The sequence below is a fragment of the Neolamprologus multifasciatus genome, chromosome 2, assembly GCF_963576455.1.
Source record: "Neolamprologus multifasciatus chromosome 2, fNeoMul1.2, whole genome shotgun sequence".
Classification (NCBI taxonomy): Eukaryota; Metazoa; Chordata; class Actinopteri; order Cichliformes; family Cichlidae; genus Neolamprologus; species Neolamprologus multifasciatus.
In genome coordinates, this window is record NC_140440.1 from 30,412,053 (window position 1) to 30,434,761 (window position 22,709).

General features: G+C 38.3%; 1 long non-coding RNA gene across 1 annotated transcript in view; it reads left to right on the top strand.

Annotated features, from left to right (window-relative positions):
- LOC146524782 (uncharacterized) overlaps positions 1–22,709 on the top strand; it is a 73,280-nt gene that overhangs the window by 21,563 nt on the left and 29,008 nt on the right. The gene's annotated exons all lie outside the window — the stretch shown is intronic.

The following is a 22,709-nucleotide window of genomic DNA, read 5'->3' on the forward strand; positions in this document are numbered from 1 at the left end:
CATAAAGGAAAGAAAAGAAATCAATTTCTCATTTTGCTCATCTACTCCAGTTAAGTTCATGAATTGCTTTTTTGAACACAAAAAAGCTGACTGGAGGGTCTTACAGCATTGAGGTTTTGTTGTTGTTTCACGACCCCAGTTGAACCTCCAATCCAATGACTTGTTTCTCCAGCTGAATGATTTTAAGCAAAGTTTACCATATGGTGACTTATCACTGAAAGGAGAACAACTTTGCCAAAAATGCAGCTTCGGACTGCTTCTTTCTCAGCTTCTTTCACACTCGCTGCTAGACTTAAGAAAGCAGATTATGGAACATTTCTATCTGAACATTTCTATCGTGCCAAATTCAGATGATCTAACTGGTTGACTGCAAGCAGGGTGTGGCAATAAGTTCAAATGGAAAAACATGTTTACAGTTAAAAACAATTATTTACTAATGTAAGAGGTAAAAGCATGTGCTCAGTTTATTAAAAGCATATCGCTGTGTTTAAACTTGAGTTACGAATTACAGGAACTTGAATGGACATCTAAACATTTCCTAGAAGGGCCAAGGTTTACACATCCAGGAATGAAGCAGTCAAGACCAACTTTGTATTTTCCTCAAAAATCACAAAGAAAACCTCTGCATATAAGAAGACCTATTCAGAAGATTTTGGTTTCTTTGAATATACCTTCATATATGAAAGAACGTTTTTAGCGGTGAAGTTTAACAAACCATATGGATCCTCTCTCAGTGACACTCACCTGTTCAATAACCTTTGCATTTGCACCCCAAACATTGATCTTGATTTTAATGTATTGGTTGAAGGCAAAAAACAGAATCAATTTCATACACTAAACAAGCAAAACAGAGACCCTGGAAATGCACCAAAATGGAAACCATTATCACTTAGCTAAGCCTAGGAATTTTGAACAACAAAGGGCAGCCCTGGCAGTGGCCAACAAAAGCTGTAAATGGGTCTAAATTGTTCCTGGGGATGAAGCGCAAGCTCTCACTGTGTTTGTACAGTGACTAAATGGCGATGGACCAGATACAGATCTTCCACTGGAGACTGGGAATGATTCTAAGTGGAACTTAGAATCACTAAGTGGAGCACACACCCTCCAGGCAATTTCCTTATAAAGGAGAGCCAGCACCCCAATCTGCCAATCCATAAAAACTGCCTCAGATCTCCATGCAATGTTTCCCTGCAATGTCTGGTTCAGGGATTGCCTCTATGACTTGCACCAACCACCTTGTGGCCACAACTACCAAAGCAATGGTAGGGTGAAACATGGTCCTTCAGTGTCCCAGCCCCACCTAAGAAGGCTATCAAAGTGGGAATTTAAGATCTGGTGCCAAATGAACTTACAGACTCGTACACGCTGTTTGTTATGGACAACATAGAGGTCCAATAACAGAACATCGCTCATCTTCAGATTGGGCAGGCCTAAACACACCCCTGTTTCACTGCTTGTATCCACCTGGATAATAAAGTCATCCAGTAAAACAAGGGAGTTTCCTGATGGAACACCCTCCAGCACCCCATTCAGTGACTCCAAGAAGGCTGCACTCTCTGAACTGTTGTTCATCAAAAAAGTGCAAATGACAATCAGGACCCATTCCCCGAAGAAACAAGAAGTTATACCTCTCGTCACTGGACGAGAACTATAGAAGTATACCCCTGGTATACTTCTATAGTTCGCTAGTTGAGTTGAGTTCGTATTACGCTCAACTTGGGGAAACTTCAGGTTAGAACAGAATCCAAATTCCAAAAGATTCCAATTCAATTTAGTTCACTTCAATTTTATTTATACAGCCAGGAACTCCAAAACAAGAATCATCTTGCTGTCAGGTTACAACAGTAAATACTGTATCATTGTGCTGGTTTAATTTATGCACATTATATCCCTTCAAATTATGCCTGATGTCTATTTTTTGCACGTGTTCCCTTTAAACCACAACCTGAAAATATGAATTCAAATTTGCTTCTGCCAGAAGCACTTCAGAGAATCTTTGATATTGGATGGTTAAACAATACTTCATCAGTACATATTATGATACGTACTTCCAGCACCAGATGAACTACTCATGGCTTGCTGAGTACATTGCTGAACCCTCTAAATATTTGTGGCGTGTTAAATGGTTGATGTGTAGCAAAACCTTAGAGGAACTTTAAAAAGCCCACAAATATCTTTCCTGTTAATTTATCTCAACTGTTTTCCTTTGAGATAATACCTGTATTCAGTTTTCTGTTTATTTTGGCTGTTGACCAAACATGAATCCTGCAGAGTAACTCAAGGATACTAAATACTATTTAAATGATTCCCAAACTCAATTAGAACCAAAAGACCCAGCACACAGTCCTACAGTTCTCTAGTCATTCAACCATTCACTGGAAAATAATTGAAAAAAATAGTAATACTAAAAAAAAAGAGAGAGAGAGAGAGCAGGAATAAACTTTTACCATGCATTATTTACTCCGGGTTCACCTTGGCAGCTTGCTGTATGAGATTAAAAGAATAATTTCAAAGCTGTAAATAATCTGTGCAGGCACACACCACATCCTCTGAAGGGCAGTGAATTATTTATTGTAATCTGGCAATGCAAGGTTGTTTATCACATATTAATGTGATACATCAGGGGAGTAATTCTCCTCTGGCACACCACAAGCAGTTTCACTCACTATGCGTCAGGGTACATACTCTATCTATGAGGATTCATGAGGCTGTAATCTGAGTGGGAGCTAATCTACACCTGCAGCACCCTGTCAGGAGCTGATGGTAATTATTTGCAAAGATTTGTGTGACTACATATAAATTGCTCAGGTATTATTTTCAGCATAGTCTATGAAGGTAAGTTGTACAGATGAGATTTGTTCCTTTTGTGCATCGTTCTAGTTCTTGCAAGCTGTAATAAAAGAATTTCCATAATAAAAAAGAAAACAACCAGGAACATGAAGATACTGCATTGAGCTTGTATATATTATTTCACAAGTTACATTACATTGGTGGTTTTAAGGGGCTCTGCACTCAGACTAGGAAGAGCTGATACACACACTGTAAACCAACACATCATTAAGACATGTCTTTTTTTTTCTTTTGTAAGTGATTAATGTAAAACAACTACTAAAATATTAACATGTTGAATTGCTTTTTTATTTCTAGTCCACTGATAAGCTATAAGCCTAATTCAAAAATTATAGAAATTCTAAAGGACTTGTTAAAAACTCTCAATTTGTTAACTTTTAATTTAAAACTTTCTACATTTAAATAAATCCACACTGCTTGTACGTTAAAGTTTGCTCATTCTAGCTCTTGCTTGCCTCTATAATACTAAAAGAAAATAGAGCAAAGTGGTGGTGACAACGAACTTCATTTTCTGGTGGCTGGTCCTCAGTCTGTGGGCAGACGATGTGTCACCAGTTGCACAAGAGACATGGCTATAAGTTGGAGAATGAGAGATTGCCTTTAGGCTCATTAGGAACAACAGCTGGTTGGGTAATGAAGAGGAAACAGCATGTCAAGAGGTTCCCTAAACTTCCCAAGAGATGCATTTGCCGAGTATGCGATTGAAAAGAAAGATTAATGTTGATGCATCATCACTTTACCGCACTTAAATGACTTTGACAATAGAGTAGTCACTGTCATTTGTTATTATTGTTGTGAAAATTATTGCTAAGACAATGTACTAGTTTGGACAATATTATCCGTTAGCGAGGGAGCCGTGAGGCACTGCAAATTAATAGTTTTATGCAAATAAAGCAAACATCTTTACTGATTTGAGAACATATGCAAAAAATTCTAACAATGCTGCAAATGAAAAGAACTGACTAGAAAGATAAGCTAAAGATACACCAAATATGGAAAGAGGCAGCAGAATTAACATATGCCAAAAATATATTATTGTTATTGTTAAATGCATTGTATTAGATGTTTGCTTTTTAGCTCATTTTCCATTAATCACTGAAACGTAGTGGACTTTAGTGAGTTGATGAACCACCATGACAAGAGCCAGCTTGTCCCACCTTCACTTTTTAGTGGCCCCTGCAAACATTTTCATTGCACTTGCTCAGTATTTCATAGTATTCTCTTGTGTGATGTGTCTGTGTGTTTTCAAATTGGCGAAGATGTTTTCTCATTTTTCTTTTCTTAAAGGGCAATGCAGCAAGCACTCAGAGACACTGTATCAAACACATAAAGACATTTGCTAATTAAGAAATAGTTACCTTGAGGTTACTTTATAAAAACTGATGCAGCCTTTTTGGCTCTGCAGAAACAGTCAGTTAGCATACCGTATCACAAAACTAGAGCAGGAGAAAACAGCCTGGCTTTGATAAAAATCTTCAAAAGCTCACTATCTATAGCACACATGGTTTACAACAACAACAACAACAACAACAGTAACAAAAAGTGGTATTTCATGCCTTTGTTTTTATTTTTTTTTAACTGCATTATTTGTGAGCTTTGTTTTTCCCATAGTCTTTTCTTTAGTTTCATCCATTCATCCTCTGCTCGTATTTTATATGTAAAATATATTTCCCCTCACTAGATGAATAGATGTAAAAACAGTAAATGGTGTTACTTTTGATTCGCATCCCATTTCCCTCCATCACAGTGTCAGCTTGTTAGGTAATAACCTCTACATCTTGTCAAAGGGTTTCACACAAAGATGCTTGCCAATGTTGACTTTGCTGCTTCCCACAGTGGCATCAAGTTGACTAGAAGTAGATCTCTACTCCAAATGTTCAATCTCATCTCGCAGATGCTCAATTGGACTGAAATCGTGTGACTGGGCATTACGCTGAATTTACTGTCATGTTCATGGAGCCTTTCCTGGACAATTCTGTTCATGCGGCATGGGGCATTACCCTGCTGGAAAAATTCTTCCGAAACAGTGCCTCCATGCTGTTAGGGATGCACCTGATTGGCAATAACACTCTGCTATCCTGTGGCATTGAACCATTGCTTCTCTTTTATCAAGGGTCCAAATACGATATGTGCCACAGAGAAAAAAGACCGCACATCACTGTGCCATGGCCTGATGTGTGGCATGATTCATGCACTCATGTGGATTTCCCTCCATACTCTAGTCTTTTCATCAGTCTGGAACAGCAGGAACCAGGATTCATCTATATTTTCAATTGTCTGGTGCAGTCTGCTGTTCCTTACTCCACTGAATCCACAGCAACTGTTTCAGCCGAAAGAAGAAGAACTCTGTAAGTTCACTCATGGCATGTTGTCTCTAGGTCATTGGCATTTGTCAAGAAAGAAGATTAATACTGGCGTAGTTTGCTCATTGATTGCTTTTATCAAATGTTGTCCTTAAATATTTACGTCCTATTTATGCCATACATGCAGCTATCGATAAATTACATTTTTGTGCTATCTTTGATTCATGTGCCAGCTGGAATTTGCTTCCATCAAAATCATCGCCCATCATTGCACATGGATGAATTATAGCTGCAGGATGACAAGGATGTGTGTCAGCAGGATATTTGGCAAAACCGACTTGTATCTTACTATTTGTGAAGCTGATGGCAACAGAAACTTTAGAGATCAACTCACATATTTTGACATATTAGCTGAAAAAATGCCCAAGTGAGGCACAAAGGAGTAATGATTAAGACTTGCAAAATAGCTCAGTATCATCCCTTAAGGTGAGAACAGCAAAAAGGATGATTATTGGCATGCTTTCCTATGTGGCTCTTGTTCGCTGTTGAAGAATATTTTGACTTATCATTCTTTGTTTTCTTCCATTATTTTCGATTTAGTCCCAATTGTAAATCTGACGTGTCAGTCAGCAAAGAGCAAAGTGGTTCCCACGTTGTAGATCTTCAGGCTGACTTACCTTATGATCAGCAGGATACCATTAAGCGCGCTTTCCCCCCATCTACCTACTTTAGCAGGTTCTTTAAAAATACATTAATTTAACTGAAAACACCAAGCTATAAATTACTGTAGATGACAAAATTTTGAATCTTATATATGTGGTATAAAAAAGTGTTTTTTGTGAGTGTTTGTCACTTTTGAAGATGACAAGCAGAAGCCGACATCCCCTCCTTTGTCATATCAGCCTCACTGTAGATAAGAAAAAGGGTTGTGAAGGTTGAGATGTCTTATTTGATGGGATTTAAGAAGCATTCAGGCACCCCTGGAGTTTATATGTCAGGATGTATCACATTTTTTTTCAGTAGATAAGAATGAAGTGCTTTTACAAAAATCATTTAGAATTGGACTTGCACTATGTTGATTATTGTTGTGCTACTCAACATAGTTCAAGGAGAGGCTTTAGGGTAAATGAAGGGCACATTTATATGAATCACAGGAAATTGGCACGTTTTCTTTAAGCTGACATATGGGCTGCCACTTTTGTATTGTCCCATAAGGTGAGACTAAATCGCTTGATTACTTCATTCTCACTTTGGATAATGGTGCTTTGCAAAGCCAGTCCTTGCAGTCAGCATAGCTGTAGTATATGTTTACCTTGTGGTGCACAAATTCCTTAACAAGTCACATCCTCCTAGAATTATATAGTGTTTATGAACCAGAATTTAAAATTGTGACATTGCCATCTTAAGTAGCTTAAATGCACATGTGTTAATGGGTTCTCCATTCAGAATAAATTATGTGTTCATGTATGGGCGGCCTGGCAGGTACAAATGTCTATACTAACCTTTTTCAGTGGCAGTGGCCGTTGGGTCCACTATTGAATTTATAATTAACTTGTGAGGAAATGTGGGCATTTTTCTATTAAAAGAGACATCTTGTCAATTACAATCCTTGCAGAGATATTCACTGAGCTTCCTGTTGGAAGAAAGGTCAATAGCTGTGTGTAATGAGTAATTGACTCAAGGCAGAGAGCAGCTCAGGCTCAGGCTGTGGTTCTGATCAAGAAGCAAAATGTGATTTATTTCCATATCATTTTCTCTCTCATTTTCTAACGTGTTACAGAAAATCAGGCCTGATTGAAGTGCCACTGTTGGGGCCAATTCATCATCAAAAATGACTTAGGAAAATGGCGCTTAAATGGACTGAATGATGAAAAGAACATGGGTTTTTGAAAATGAACAATGGCACAGACAGGGACTAATGACCTGTTAGGCTGAATATCAGACTTAAACAATAGGCTAATGTTTGTAGTCCACTGATGATGGACCACAGAGCTAACAGGGAAACAGAAGTGAGCAGCATTCACACACAGGTTGACATTGCCCGGAATATATTTATAAGCCTAACTGAATGACAGATGGGTGCTTTGTTAGCCTATATTTCCTGAAATATGCAGCTAAATTTATTCGGAAAGCGCAGATATAAATGTCAGTACAATGGGATATCTGATAAAGTTTTATTTTTCGTCAGTTTATGAACACAGTCAAATTTCAAGACATTGTTTAACGTATCCCAGCAAAACAAATATCTCACCTTGTTTACCAGAAAGTTCATATAAACGTCTTGGGGCATATTCCACATTCAAAGGGATGCAAGACATAAATTTGAGTGAAATCATGAGCTGAAGCATGCCTTAGATGTGGCTTTTATTTTGCTGAGGTTTATATTCTGAAAAGCAAACATAAAAAAATAAAGGCATGATATAAGAAAAAATAATTCATAAGAGGGTTTAGAAATAAATAATGTAAGGGGTGGTGAGATTGTATTTTGGAAACTTGGTGTTCTGCTGGTAGTCAAGCTGATTGAATATTTATAGAAATGTATGACTAATGACACAGACATTACAGTACACACAAGAGTTTGATGATGGCTTTTGGGCATATGAGGCATAAGAGAATTGTGTTTGTAGGGGATACATGCATACACAATCACACACAACCACACTTACAGCAAAACATGCACATTATCCACACACCCTGTTGACAGTTACGGTCTTTTGTGTGTGTTAAAGTTTGATTACTGGGATATAAATCAACCTGTCCAAAACAAAATTATTACCTGGTGAAAAGTTTCAAACTACCATGCAAGACGTTGCCTTGAGGCAAGATCATTCACTTTGGCCACAAGTTCCCCAGAATATCATGAAAAGACTGAGGGGAAAATTCAGCTCCATGCATTTCAGACAGAAAATGAAAGATTTGGCAGTTTTTCATCAACAGGCAAAGGAGTTCCCAAGTTCCCATGATACCGGGCAATATCAGTCAGACATCACAGTCACACATTGAGACCTTAGCTTAGATGTTCCTCTCAGCGCTGAAGGCAAGATATGTAAACATATTTGGCAGTGTTAATCTTGACAACTGTTTAACATGGATGTATTAGGTCTGTATGATGTTGAGCCTGCACTGTTGAAACCCCATGTATAATTCTCTGTGAAGTGTAACAGCTAAAACTCTAAATGCTTCTGACAGATCCCAGCAGGTAAAAGTTTGGAGAGCTTTTGGATGTGGATTTTAGCTGCCTTAGTGAAGGTGGTGGCACATTTCCAGACTGTATCATAATGCAAATATTTCCATAAAAGTCCTCCAAATTCAGAACAAGCACAGCGCTCTGATATTATAAAATGATCTTCACTGAAATACACGAGACCAAGCTTTTTACCCACAAAGACCAGCCATCTTTATTATTAAGACTTGCTCACCTTTCTCTTGTACATTATAGCAATGAGAAAACTTATTAATATTAATTTAAATAAGAATATTAATGAATAAAAGCCCTGTAAAATTAATTAGGCACCTTATTTTAATCAGAACTAGTCACTTGTGACTCTTCATGATTTGCTACCCTAATGTCATAGATGCATTTTAGCAGCAGGTTTTTCAATAGGAAAGGCCATCCCTAATAGTTTTACCATGAATGAAGATGAATTTTCTTATTTTGTGGCATATTTATTCCACTTACATGTCATTTCCTCAACCCTTGTTAAATAAGACAAGAAAGGATAACCTTTATGAGCACCACAGTTTGGAAATTCACATTAGTACAGCAGAACAGTAGGAGCAAAACAGAATGTTTCATAGTACAGTGGTTGGATGTTTATTAGCAACAGGTATCGAATGCATCATGAATTAATGTGATTAACCTAATGTTTTTCAAATGCTGTGTTCAGTTTCACTAGCCACACCCAGCCCTGTCAGACCTGCTGAATCAAGGAACAACTAACATAGAACAAGTGACAAAGTGATGAAAAGATCTAAAAGATCTCAAAAATCAACACATCGTGCCACAATCTAAAGAAACACAGGGCCAGCTGAGAAACAGTCACCGGCATCTACACGTTTGGAAGGGATACTAAGCCATTTCACAGGGTTTGGAACTCCAGCAAACCACACTGAGAGCCATTATCCACAAACGGAGGGAACTTAGAATATTGGTGATCCTTCACAAAAGTGACCAGCCTACCAAAATTACTCCAAGAGCGTATCAACAATTCATCCAGGAAGTTACAAAAGAACCCAGAACAACATCTAAAGAACTGCAGCGTTCACTTGCTTTGGTTAAGCTTAGCCTTCAAGATTCAAGAAGAAGAAGAAGCTACTTTCGGCTGCTCCCGGAACACAAAAGGACACCACAGTGGGTTGTTCTGCATGTCTGATTTGGCAGAGTTGCGCCCTTTCTAACGCAACCCCAAAGGGGATTTGTGTCTGTGTCTGGAATTGAACCAGCAACCTTTTGCTTGCCAAGTGAATGTGGGAACCAAATGGCATCCATGGGAGAGTTCCAAAGAGAAAACCACTGCTGACCAAAAAGAACACAAAAGCTCTTCTCATTGCAATGATCCCCAAGACATTTTTGAAAACTATTCTGTGAAATAATCTAGAGACAAAAGTTGAACTTTTTAGAAGGTGTGAGCCCCATTACATCTGATGTAATATTAACACAGCATTTCATAACAAGAACATCATACCCACAGTCAAACATGGTGGTGTTAGTGTGATGGTCTGGGGCTCATTTGATGCTTCAGGACCTGGGCAACTTGCCATAATCCATTGAAGCCTGAGTTCTGCACTTTGCCAGAAATGAAATGTCGGATTATCAGTTCATGCACCAAAACTGAACCACACTTGGCTTATGCAGTAAGACAATGATCCGAAAAACCCCAAGGCCACCTCTGAATGGCTCAATAAAAAAACTAAATTAAGGTTTTGGAGTGGCCGAGTCAAAGTCAAACCCTCCTGACTGAATTTTTTTTTTAAAATCTGAAAAGAACAGTAGTATGGGCTCAAAATGTGGTCATAAATATTTTGTACTTGTAAATCGGTTTTGTACTTGTAAATCAGGATTTGTATGTGTAAAAAAAAATTTGTGTGTGCGTAAAAAAGATTTGTATGTATAAAAAATTTGTGTGTGCGTAAAAAAGATTTGTATGTGTAAAAAAAAATTTGTGTGTGCGTAAAAAAGATTTGTATGTGTAAAAAAGATTTGTGCGTGTGTAAAAAAGATTTGTGTGTGGACTTAGCCAAAAAAACCCTGCAAGTTACAAGTACGAATTTTGACCCTATTTTTCTTCCTTTCATCTGATTGGTCAATGTCATGTCAATCACAAATGTAACAATCCAACCAGAGAACAGATGGGTTTGGCTGTCGGAGGGGTGCTTTTTTGAACTGCAGGTCCTTGAAGGGTAATACAGGTTGAAGCTGGAGGATCTCTATATAAATATCTGATAGCAGCTAGGTCCCCTAACTTTCAGTTGCTGTTGAAAGGATAAAGTTGTGGTATATCAGTGGTTAGAAATACCATTATTACTTTAGGATTAGTTTAACACAAAGTCAGGGCTGACCCGGGACCATTGCTGTGAGTCACAGTGCGCAGCATAAAAGTCCTTTCACATCGGACACAGGATGTGCTGCTAATGCTAACTGCTAACTAAAAGCAAAGGATCCAGAATTTGTTGCTGGCTGCTGAGCTCTGTGGGTTTTTGCAGCAGCTCTACCTGTACTAGATGCACCTGCTCCTTGTCTTTTCTATCTCTGACTTTATGTCCTCTACAAGAGTTTCTGTTTTTTTTGCTAGTTCTTCAAATGTTCAATAAAAACATCTATGCTAATTCATAACGAAGAAAGCTTTGTAATGAAGACTGTCATTTCCAAAACACTGCCCGCCCCCACCCCGCGGTCCGCAGCGCTGTTGAAAAGGCTGTGGAAGTCCCTATATTAAACACGTAGACCTGTGACACAAAAATCACCAAACTCGGACGACCACAGACTGTTTTCCTTCGTGGTGATGAAGGAAAACGCTGGGTTGGCATGTAAAAGGGCATTTATTCCCTTCAAAGACCTGCAGTTCAAAAAAAGCGCCCCTCCGACTGCCAAACCCATCTGTTCTCTGATTGGATTGTTACATTTGTGATTGACATGACATTGACCAATCAGATGAAAGGAAGAAAAATAGGGTCAAAATTCGTACTTGTAACTTGCAGCGTTTTTTTTGGCTAAGTCCACACACAAATCTTTTTTACACATACAAATCTTTTTTACGCACGCACAAATCTTTTTTACACATACAAATCTTTTTTACGCACGCACAAATCTTTTTTACACATACAAATCTTTTTTACGCACGCACAAATTTTTTTTACACATACAAATCTTTTTTACGCACACACAAATTTTTTTTACACATACAAATCTTTTTTACACACACACAAATTTTTTTTACACATACAAATCCAGATTTACAAGTACAAAACCGATTTACAAGTACAAAATATTTATGACCACATTTTGAGCTAAGAAACCTTAGCTGTCAAACAATATAAAGATAAGACCCCTGCTGTGCAATACTTAAACTGTACCATCCCAGAGAGAATTTCACCAGAAAATTTAGAGACATCCCTCTCCTCAAACTGATTTGATGAAAACCAAGTGAATAGAAAATCAAATCTCAAAGTCAATCAAAGACTGTGAGACACAATGGAGAATAATTCACTTTTGGAGAGGACTTCTTGACTGTGAACTTTTTTCTTTTATCACTGTTTTCCACCAACTTTATTCTAGTCGCTGTTCATTTGTAATATAGTCAGCAGTCTCACAATCCTCACAGATTCAACACTTGTCAGCAGCAAATGTCAAGACAGTCCAGCTGACCTGAGCTGCCAAAGCACTGCTTTCCTCAAGGACTTTAAAATGCCATCACACAGTCAAATGGACCAACCCTAAAATGGAAAAGGGGATGTATTTCCATAAACTATGGCACTTTAAAGACTTTTTATGTAGGACTTTGCTGCCACATTAAAGAATATGCCACAAAACCAGGAAAACATCAACAGTAAATATAAAAGCAAGCAGTAGTTAGAAAACATGAAAATCACTTCACTTGGAATCCTTCCACTGCTACCAGGCTATTTCAAAAAAGCCTTTCATGGTATGTAATGCTGCTCTGCAAGTGACTCTGGATACTGAAATTACTTTAAAATGAATACATTTATGTGCACTAAGAGCTCAAAAAGCAGATACAGCCAGAAATCTCCCTCTCAAACATGCAAATACACTTACATGTACAAAGCACAAGGTGATTTTCCATGCACTTTTTTGCCCATTTCTGCTCTGCTGTTCAATGGAAATACCAAATGACCCCTATGATGGTGCACAAGAATGTGCAGATAGATGTTTGACATTCCTCCAGAAGCACCTGTCTCCTTTGCAGAACCATCGGTGCTGTATCAGTAAAGCCTCATTAGAGCTGGAATCTGACTGTAGAAAGGAAATTTTTGCAACATTAACTTTAACATTGCCAATCTAGTAAATACTATTCCAGTCATGGCCCTGATTACCTGCTAGTGACAGAAAGTGAAAGAGAGGCAGGAAGTATTCTGAAAAGGAAACGCATGTAAATATGTAGTTTGCTCAAGATTTTCTGGTTTTGTTTTGAGGGTTTTTTTGTGACTTGAGAAGCAGTTTAAGAGAAGTGCAGGGATACTGAAATTGCCTTTGAGTGGGACTAGTGTATCAATTTTGGGTGTTAGAGAAAATTGTGATGTATTGCAAGACTGTGCACTAAAATACACCATGTTGCAATAGATAAATAATTATGGCTGTTATGTCCCATCTAGGGGTGGCAGAGACACAACATGCAACAGATCCATCTGCTCCAGGTCCCAAACAGTGACAGGAATATCTTGTTAAATCTGATATATGCTGTTTTCATTTGGCAGTGGGTTTACAACACTTTCTGTGCTCAAATTAGCATCAGGGTGACCAAAGGCCAAAATAAAAAAAACAAGCAGAAAAATCCCTAAAAATAAAAGGAAAGCCAAGATAACCTAACCTACAGACCGATACCAAAGTACTACTTACCTCCCTGTCTAAAATAAGAGGAAAAAACAGGCAGCTAACCCCAAGACTACTTTACAGGAACAAGCAAACTGCATGGCAAAACCTACAGGGAGAAACATGTGTAACTTGCAGAAATGAGGGAAAGACTAATTGATCATATCCCCTTTTTTCTTTTTTTTTCTGCCTGGTATCAGGTGAATATTCCTTCAGGATTTGTGACTGGAAACCACTTTGCCAAGAATAAGCATTAGCAAAGATTATAAAATAAAATAAAAATCGTAAATGCTTACAATTGGAATTAGAGAACAAAGGAAAATTCTGTTTTATATGTATGCAATTCTGAAACTTCTTCATCTTGTTTTGGTGATAAACACTAAGCCTTGATATTTCCAAGGCTTGGGCATACTGATAGCTAATGTCAAATGATATTAACTGGCCGCAACCAAATTTGACAAATGAGACGTTACTTTGCAGGATTTATAAATCACACTAATCTAATACTCCAACTAAGACACTTTTCCTTAAATACAGATGAACTTGTAATAAGATTTCCACCTGACTAATTTGGAAAAATCTTTATTTTTAACTGTGGCATCAATCTACTAAAAACTGATAACTTAAAAAGAAGCTACTATTTAATGTTTAATGTGTTCACCTTTTCCTGTCTCCTTCTCTCTGTCAGCTTGATAATGTTAGTGTGCCAGCACTCAGCAATGTGAGCAGAAAAATGAAAAATGCTACTGGAAGCATCACTGTTGAACCCATGACCCCTTTTTTTTTGTTGTCCACCATTTATCCACCAAAACAAAGGTAACTGCCCACCATATTTCCTTTCTTCTTGATCGTTTACCCTCTTTTACCTTTTGAACATCTTTGATGCTTCTGTGGAAGGTGAGATAAACACAATTTATTGCTGTTGCAAACTTTTTTTCTCCTATTAGAGTTTTTCCGTTGTTTTGAAACTTATATAATTCTGTTATTCATTCTATTTTTTTTAAAACGCCCACAGCTTTATTTATTTATTTTTATACACCCTTAAATACCACTGTGCTATTAATATTACAGTGGTTGCCACGTCGACAGCAGCTGGTGTATTTGATTTTAAAAGGTGGCCAGGCTTCCCATAAAACTCAAGGTCAGTGGGATTTATAATGAGTTTTTAATTTCAGCAGTCAACAAATTCAAAGTACAAATGCTGTGATCTTATTTTATGCTTGTCTGAATCAATACTGTGGAGGGGCAATTATAGATATTATTTCAAGACATCCTGCTACAAGACAGCAAATCCATGGGTCAATTGTCAAAGAGTAGGAATTACTTCCTGGGACAAAATACAAGTGAGTCAGCCAGGATTGTAGCGAGCATTTCTGTCCCTAAAAGCTTAAAATAGAGCCAGAAGTTATTTGTTTTATCTTCCAAAGGTGCCTTCCTGTCTCTTGCTTCTTCTCTCCTTTTGTCTTTCCCTCTTTTCCTTTCTATCTATCCTTCGATCTATGTGCTGAGTTGGCTAAAGTGGAGTTAACGAGGATAAGTGGACCACACATAGGCGAAATACTTCAATAAAGAAAGCTAGAGCAGATGTTAATGATTATGGATTTACAAGGATGGGGAAGAATACATAATCGCTCCTCACCTGGATCTACAGCTTCACTATGTGCATTTACTTTCAGCACAAAAGTTTAAAGAAGGAAACAATTTATTGCATTTTTTCAGCTGTTCTCAGGAAATAGATTCAGTGAATATCATTAACGGTTCAAGAGTTTAGAGTTTCTCTCATGGTGAACTTTATATCTTCTTCTGTTTTGCTATATGAAAATGTTCCAAACAATCCAGAAACCTTCATCACTTTATATTTAGTCTTTTTTTTCTCCTTCCAATCTTGGTGCCAACACATTATAGAATACTATCAGTTCCACTACCTTCCCTCATATTAATTTTTCTCCTGGTTGGTTTTATATCCTTTCCCTCACCCCTAACTCTTAACTCTCCCACATTAAAGCTGCATACCAATCATTCCAGGTTTAATACCCCACTGAGATTAGCAGGTACAATATTATGGAAGACATCCACAGTACTGTAGTACAATAGCCAGCAAAGTATGCAAACTTGCACCTAGTAGTTCATAACAGAGCAAACTATTATCAGAACATGGAGGCCTGTGACGTCATGTAAGCTAAGACTACAGTTTAATGTGCCTTGGAAGATTTGCAAAGGGTAAATATAGAGATATAAATAAAAACATAAATATTTGATGCCACATGGTAAAAGTTATATATTCAATGGCGCAGTGTAGGAATCACAGCGGTTCAACCTTTCCACAGTTGAGCTACTCATTAAGTAACAAAACAGGTCATTGATTTTACAGCTTTGTCCAGGGATTTTATAGAACATAAGTGACTCTCATAAGATTTGACTATGCCTCATTAAATCAGAGATGTAGATGATCCCGCAAACATTTTCACCACTGATGACTCTAAGCCCTCTAAGAAGGTGGTCGCGGATCTGAGAGGACAACTCAAGGTCACCTCATTATTGTGTGCATTATTCTTGATCTGCCACAACAACAATCACAACAAAAAATAAAGCCTAATAACTAACTAAACTAAAAAACCAATTCCTTCTGGCGTAAAACAAGTAAATGTCCTAATTCAGCTATAAATATATAAATATTGAAGAATGAGATATGTGCACGTGCAATCCCATCTTTAAAATTAATTTCATAATACATGAAAAGGCTTTTAAAGCTTGCATAACTTAATGGATGGCCTTCTTATGAGACAGTTGCATTGAAGTGCAAAATTGTTGCTTGATCCCTAAGAGTACTGGTAGACATGCAAATGGTGCCATCTGTCCACTTTGGAATCCTAATATGAGAACTAAATTAGACTTCGAAATATTCATGCGGTCCCCTGCTCTACCGTTTTCTTTTTTTTTTTTTTTTTTTTACAAGACAAGATAACATTTAATATCATTTAAAGGTTTGTTTTAGTTTTTTAAAAAAATGTTCCTTCCTTTAACCTTTTTGTCTCATGGCTTTATCCTTTTCTTAACATTTACAATTTGGACTTTTTCAGTTATAAGAAACATATTTGGGTCATATTGCTTTCCCTGAAAGAAAGAAAAACAGTGGAGTTAAAAAGCTTTACTCTGTTTATTCTATTCCTCTCTGTCATTGATTTTAGACTATCAAGTAATACTTCTGAAACTAGGGCAGATGAGGTAACTATCACATGATCCTTTTTAAGGAAAACACTGGATCAGGACAAAGAGACTGATATGGGTTGACTGCTGGGGTTTTCAGAGGTCATTTACAATCATGAGTTCCGTCCAGATGTCATTAAATCTGCAATCAATGACTATAGTGAACATAGTAAATGAACAATAATTAGAATTTTTTTTACCCTTTCTTTATGTTGCACATTATTATTTGCTTTATTTAACTGTCTAGAAGAAAATAATTCACCACATACACTGTTATTCGTGGATATTTTAAACCTTTGTTGTGTAAGCTTCAATATACTTATTATGTTGTAGACTGCAATTAGTGAGACCATTTTAAGGACTTTGGAAGATAATAGGATGATTTAATGTTTGACTCCTATTTGTTACTATAGGCATTGCTGTAATTAATGTCTAAGTATAGGTATGGACCATACCTTGTAACACAACTGCTTCTTAAAAAAAGAAAAGAAAAACAAGTTATAAATGTGTATTCTTATAAAAGAATATCGTGCAACATACCAGTTGATATGATTGTTGTATTGTACATTGGGTGTATTAAAGAAGCGCACGCTGTATGAGAATGCACATAAAAAGTAAATATCTAATTTTCTATCTATAGTTTCTTTTTCTTCAATATTACAAATGAATGCACAATGTGACCATATGGTGCAAAACTTTTATAGAGGTGCCAAAAAGAATTAGGAGTTTCAAGTAACAAATGGCATACCAATTACCGAACCACCGGCCTACTGTGGTGATTAGAACTTTGTGCACAAAATCAATTTTTCTGGTTATAATGGAATTATAATATGCAAATCTATTGTAAAATTGCAGTAAATTGGTTTTAAATGGTCAAAATGTCTCATGGGCAGGACCCCCAGAAACCCTTTCTAAGGCTATATGCACTTTTTGACCTTATTAAAATTTCTTTTGAGCCTCTCTGACACACTTGGGTGTGGGGGTGGATGGGTGGGCAGGCAGACTTGCAAATGGGTATGGACAAATGATCAGGAAAGCTACATGGAACTGTTGAATTACCTTTGCAACAGCTGGAATAAAACTGCATCTGTAAACAGGCTCTGAATGTGATAAATTATTTGCCAAAATAGTATTTGTAACCCAGAAGGGACATAAATGAAATGAGGAAATTCTGTTTTGCTCACTGTGGTTTACAAGTACAAATGGACAACAAGCCAACTAAAAGTCAAGAATGCAGTAATAAAGTCATTCTAGACTGACACACTGTATCCTTTATTGTTAATAATTGTGTTTTCTTTAAAAAAAAAAACAAAAAAAAAACCAACCATAAAACGTACCCATAAAATCTAAGGATCTAAAATACACATGTTCAATTCACACACTGTTTTTTGTGCATAAAAATATTCAGGGTGATACCTGAATAAGTAAAAGAATAAAATATAATTTAACCTTTTAAATCATTGTCCTATTTGCTGTTCTTTTGAACAGCACAATATACTCAGCTAACGGTTTTATTATGATATAAATGTTAGGTTATCCAGTCATTGTTATTTCATTGTTTCCGTGCTTTTGTCAATTATTTTGATTTGGGTCTTTGCTTGATGAGGTGCTCTGTTGTCCGAAGGGATTACATGTCTGGCTGGTGTTGCCAGTGGCTACACTGGTGTGTTAGGAGTGGCAGCACAGTTATTCAGTGTAACTTGAAGATAGCATCTAAATGTTTGTCAGATCCATTTCCTACTGTTTAGGGTTGCCATTACTTTTATTCTGTCAGGACTGTCACTTCAGATGGGGAACTGCATCAGCTCACTGTTGTCCCCTAAAGCAGAATGACTACAAGAGACTGTATTCCTCTAAAGATACAGCTTTCCAAATCTGAAGCAGCCAGGCCTTAGGCTGCAGACCCTGAAAAATGTGTCGCAGAGGAACATTTATTTGGAATATGTGATCATTAGAAGAAAATATGATCTGTAAATGAAATGCTTACTAGCACTCTACAATTGTGCCTGCATTCAGACAAGGCAGTGCAAGTATTTTGATGGATGGGTCTTGGACCACAACCACATAGTTTCTTGAGTGTCACTTTCTGGTTTCTTGGGGGAATTTCCACTAAATGTGCAGCAGCACAATGGAAAATGTACTTCTATATCTGTATAAATGACAATAGATCTCGATCTAGAACAAGATCTATCACCATATTTGGTGGCATGGTGGTTCAGTAAGTTAACACTGTAGCCTCACAGCAAGAGGGTCCTGGGCTGGAATCCACCAGCCATCCGGGGCTTCTCTGTGCAGCTTTACCTTGTGGCTGTGTGGGTTGCCTCCAGTTACTCTGGCTTCCTCCTACAATCCAAAGACATGTATGTCAGTTTAATTGATGATTCCATATTGACCATAGGTGTGAATATGAGCATATATATATATATATATATAGCAGCTGGATAGCTTAGTGGTTAAATTACACGCCATTGGAACGGGAGTCGTAGGAGACAGAAAGAGACAGAAAACTGAAGCCCTACTCGGACGTCGCCTGGATTAACAAGGTTCGCATCAGGTGTTGAGGAACCAGGACACACTGATGACAAGTGGGCTACAGGAACAAGAAGGCATACAAACAGGGCACTGTTGGAATGCTACTTCACAAGTAACCCCAGCGGAAGGGGTTACATGAATAAGATGTGGGACCTATGAAACTTCGATACCCACCATCCAAACTGATGGTAAAACGACTAGTAGCAAACAGCGCATCCATGGAACTCCATACCTAAGTGGCCGGCATAGTATACAGAAACATCTGTGCTGAGTATGGCCTGGAAGTCCTGAGGTCAAAATGGGAGACGCCCCCTAGAATGGTCGACAATGATTGAGCTAAGATCCAGTGGGACTTCCGGATACAGATGGACAAAATCATGATTGTTAACCAACGTAACAGTAGTCCCAGTGGTAATCGGAGCACTCGGTGCAGTGACCGACTTAAGGAGTTGCTCATGGAGCTTTATAAGTGGGGTAAAACCTAAAGACACATCATAGTATTATGCAAATATTTGAATTAAATTGTATTTATCATTGTACCTATTTAACTAAATTGCATGCTTGTACAGTTTATAAAGTATATGAGGAGTTTCTGCCTAATGGAATGCAAATGGAGCAGAATTATTTATGTGTGAATGCACTGACACATTTCTCTTTACATTTTTTAATTTGTTTTTGTTTTTTTAGCATTTAGGCATTTATAACACCACCAAGTGTTTTGTGAGATAATAAAATATATACTAATAAAATAATAATAGTAAACAAAACATTGTTTCACACCAGTTTGCTGAAATAATTTCCAGCACACACAGACAATCTTTGTGCCTGAATGACTCTCTAATTGTGATATTTTAAAACTAATGATTCATAATTCAATTCAGTTCAGGTTTATTTACATAGTGCCAAATCGCAACAACAGCTGTCTCTGGGTGTTTTATATTGTAAGGTAAAGACCCTACATTCAAGCAACCATCTATAAGCAAGCATTTTTTGATGATGGGAAGGAAAAACTAGCGTTTAAGAGGAAAAAACCTCCGGCAGAACCAGACTCAGGGAGGGGCAGCCATCTGCCTGAATTGGTTAAGGGGGGTGAGGGGAAAGAAAAAAGAAAAAAAGAGAAGAAAGAAGAGACCATAATTATACAGGACAATAAACAGACTAAGAGAGAGAGAGAAGGCAAAAATGTAATGACATGCTGTAGTGGCATATAAAGTGGGGGACATGTAAAGAATGAATAGTGGTGAATGGAGAAAAAGTGTTTAGTGCATTACATGAAGATCTGCAGCAAACTGAGCCTGTAACAGTATAAATAAGGCATGGTTTAGGGTCACCTTTTCCAGCTTTATCAAAAAGGAATCCAAACTTGGAGCTACTTCCAGAGGAGATGAACTTCATAGCTGAAGGGTCTGCCTCCCATTCTGCTTTTGGAAACTCTAAGAACAAGTGAGTCTGCAGTCTTAGTCCTGGTATAGTCTTGGGATAATACCCACATAGCAGACAAGTCTGGCCCAGATCTGGTGTCAAGCTGGCAGTGCTGGCTGACTGCTGGCATGGTAAATGATATGTCATACAGATATGGCCAGGCCTGGCATAGATAGCACTGTTTATGTGATGGCATGCCACATCTGGCCCGATTATGTTTTGGTTTACGTGGCCCAGGCTCATAGAAAACAGGTCTGGCCCGGATCCGGCATCATTCTGACTGACTAGTGTCATGGCAGGGTGTATGTCAACCAGATGTGGGCCAGGTCTGGCAATGATGGCACTATTTATGTTCCTATTTTCCTATTTTAGTTAGAAGACCCAAATGCAATGCTATACTGCTTTGGTAGCCAACATTTCAAATGCAGGTTTGACAGGTTTGTGAGTGTACACTTTATTCAAAACCTAGTGAGGGTTTACTCATGCTGAACACTGGGTGCCTGTAGCTCAGGAGGTAGAGCAGATCACCTACTGATCGGAAGGGTAGTGGTTCGATCCCTGGTTCCTCCAGTCTGTATGTCAAGAGTATGAATATAGTTAGGAAGCTCTCAGTTTAAGGCAAGTGTGTGAATGTCGCATGCCATATAGAGCACTTTGAATGATCTGGGAGAGTAAAGAAGCGCTATATATGAATCAGTCCATTCACTGTCTGAACAGAGTTTTGTTGTGTTACTTTTGCACTATTATGTTCCGGCACATGTTGTTATTAGATGACTTGATTAAGGTACACATTAGGCTGACATCTGGGGCCAGAGCTGAGACTGTTCTGGGCCAGCAGTGTGTCTGCAACTGGCCTTGTGCTGGCCCATGTGTGGGCCACCAGAGGGCCGTCATTCTTTGCGCTATGTGGGCCATGTGTACGCACATTGTGTGGGCCAGATCCGGGTCATACCAAGTTTGCTATGTGGGTATGGTAGTGTGAGGTCTTTAAGATATGATGGGGCCTAATCATTCAACAGAGAAGAGTTTTAAATTCTGAATTTAACAGGAAGCCAATGACGAGATGCTATCCAAAGATAAAACACATCCCTGCCGGTATGCTCACTGCAGTCCTTTTTAAGGACCTTTTACAACAACCCAATGCAGTAAGAATGAATTACAATAGTCCTGTATAATTTTAGAGATATTGTGGAGATGAACAAAAGCAGTCCTACATATTTGTTTAATATGCGTGTTGAAGGACATATCTTGAACTACAGTGACTCCAAGATTTCTGACAGTGCTGTTGGTATAGGTGTAATATTTTGTCTCAGATTAAGAGAAGACAATTCTAGGACATCCAAGCCTTTGTGTCTTTAAGACATGTTTATAATGGATTTGTGTCATCTGGGTTCACAGATTAAAACAACTGGGTAACAGCAATAAAAAGCATGGTAAAGCATGTATACTCAAAAAAAATAAAAAGGGCATTGTTCCCGGTACAGAACTCTGTGGAACTCTGACTAACTCTCATATGTAAAGAAGACCCTTATTTTACATGAACAGATTGGAATCATTTCCTCTATTTCCTTCCTTCGTTCTATTCCTTTAATACCAACATTACCTTGTCATAAGTACACCCTTACCCTTATTTAGCCTCTTAATTCCAGATGAATTATGGTCAGGTTCTGCTAATTCTACAGTGACAAAAATTATTTACAATTGAAATACAACACTGTTGCCAATACAACTGCCAATCTTCCCAGGAGTGCAATGCTGAGAGAAATTCCAAAAACACCCCAGAGCTATGTCTCAGACTCTACAGGTCAAGGTCTGACCTTGGGGTGAATTTGGTGGTCTGTCCACTCCTGGCAAGACTGGCAAGTGGTTTGAAAGTTCTCTACATGTGAATATTATTTCTTAATGTAGAATAATGGACTTTAATCCATCGATCCATTTTCTTCCGCTTATCCGGGGCCGGGTTGCAGGGCCAGCAGCCCAAGCAGAGAAGCCCAGACCTCCCTCTCCCCAGCCACCTCCTCCAGCTTGTCCGGGGGAACACCAAGGCGTTCCCGGGCCAGCAGAGAGATATAATCTCTCCAGCGTGTCCTGGGACTGCCCTGGGGCGTCCTCCCTGCCTCCTCCTCCACGAATCGCTACCTTATCGTGGTGGAGGGGTTTATGTGTCCCAGGGATCCCAGGGGCTATGTTCTCTGGGGGCTTTTGCCCCCTTGTAGGGTCTCCCATGGCAAATTGGTCCTGGGTGAGGGACCAGACAATGAGCGATTCAGAAGACCCCTATGAAAAGACCATCAAGGGAACAGTTCACCCTGCCCCGGATAGGGTTACCGGGGCCCCGCCTTGGAGCC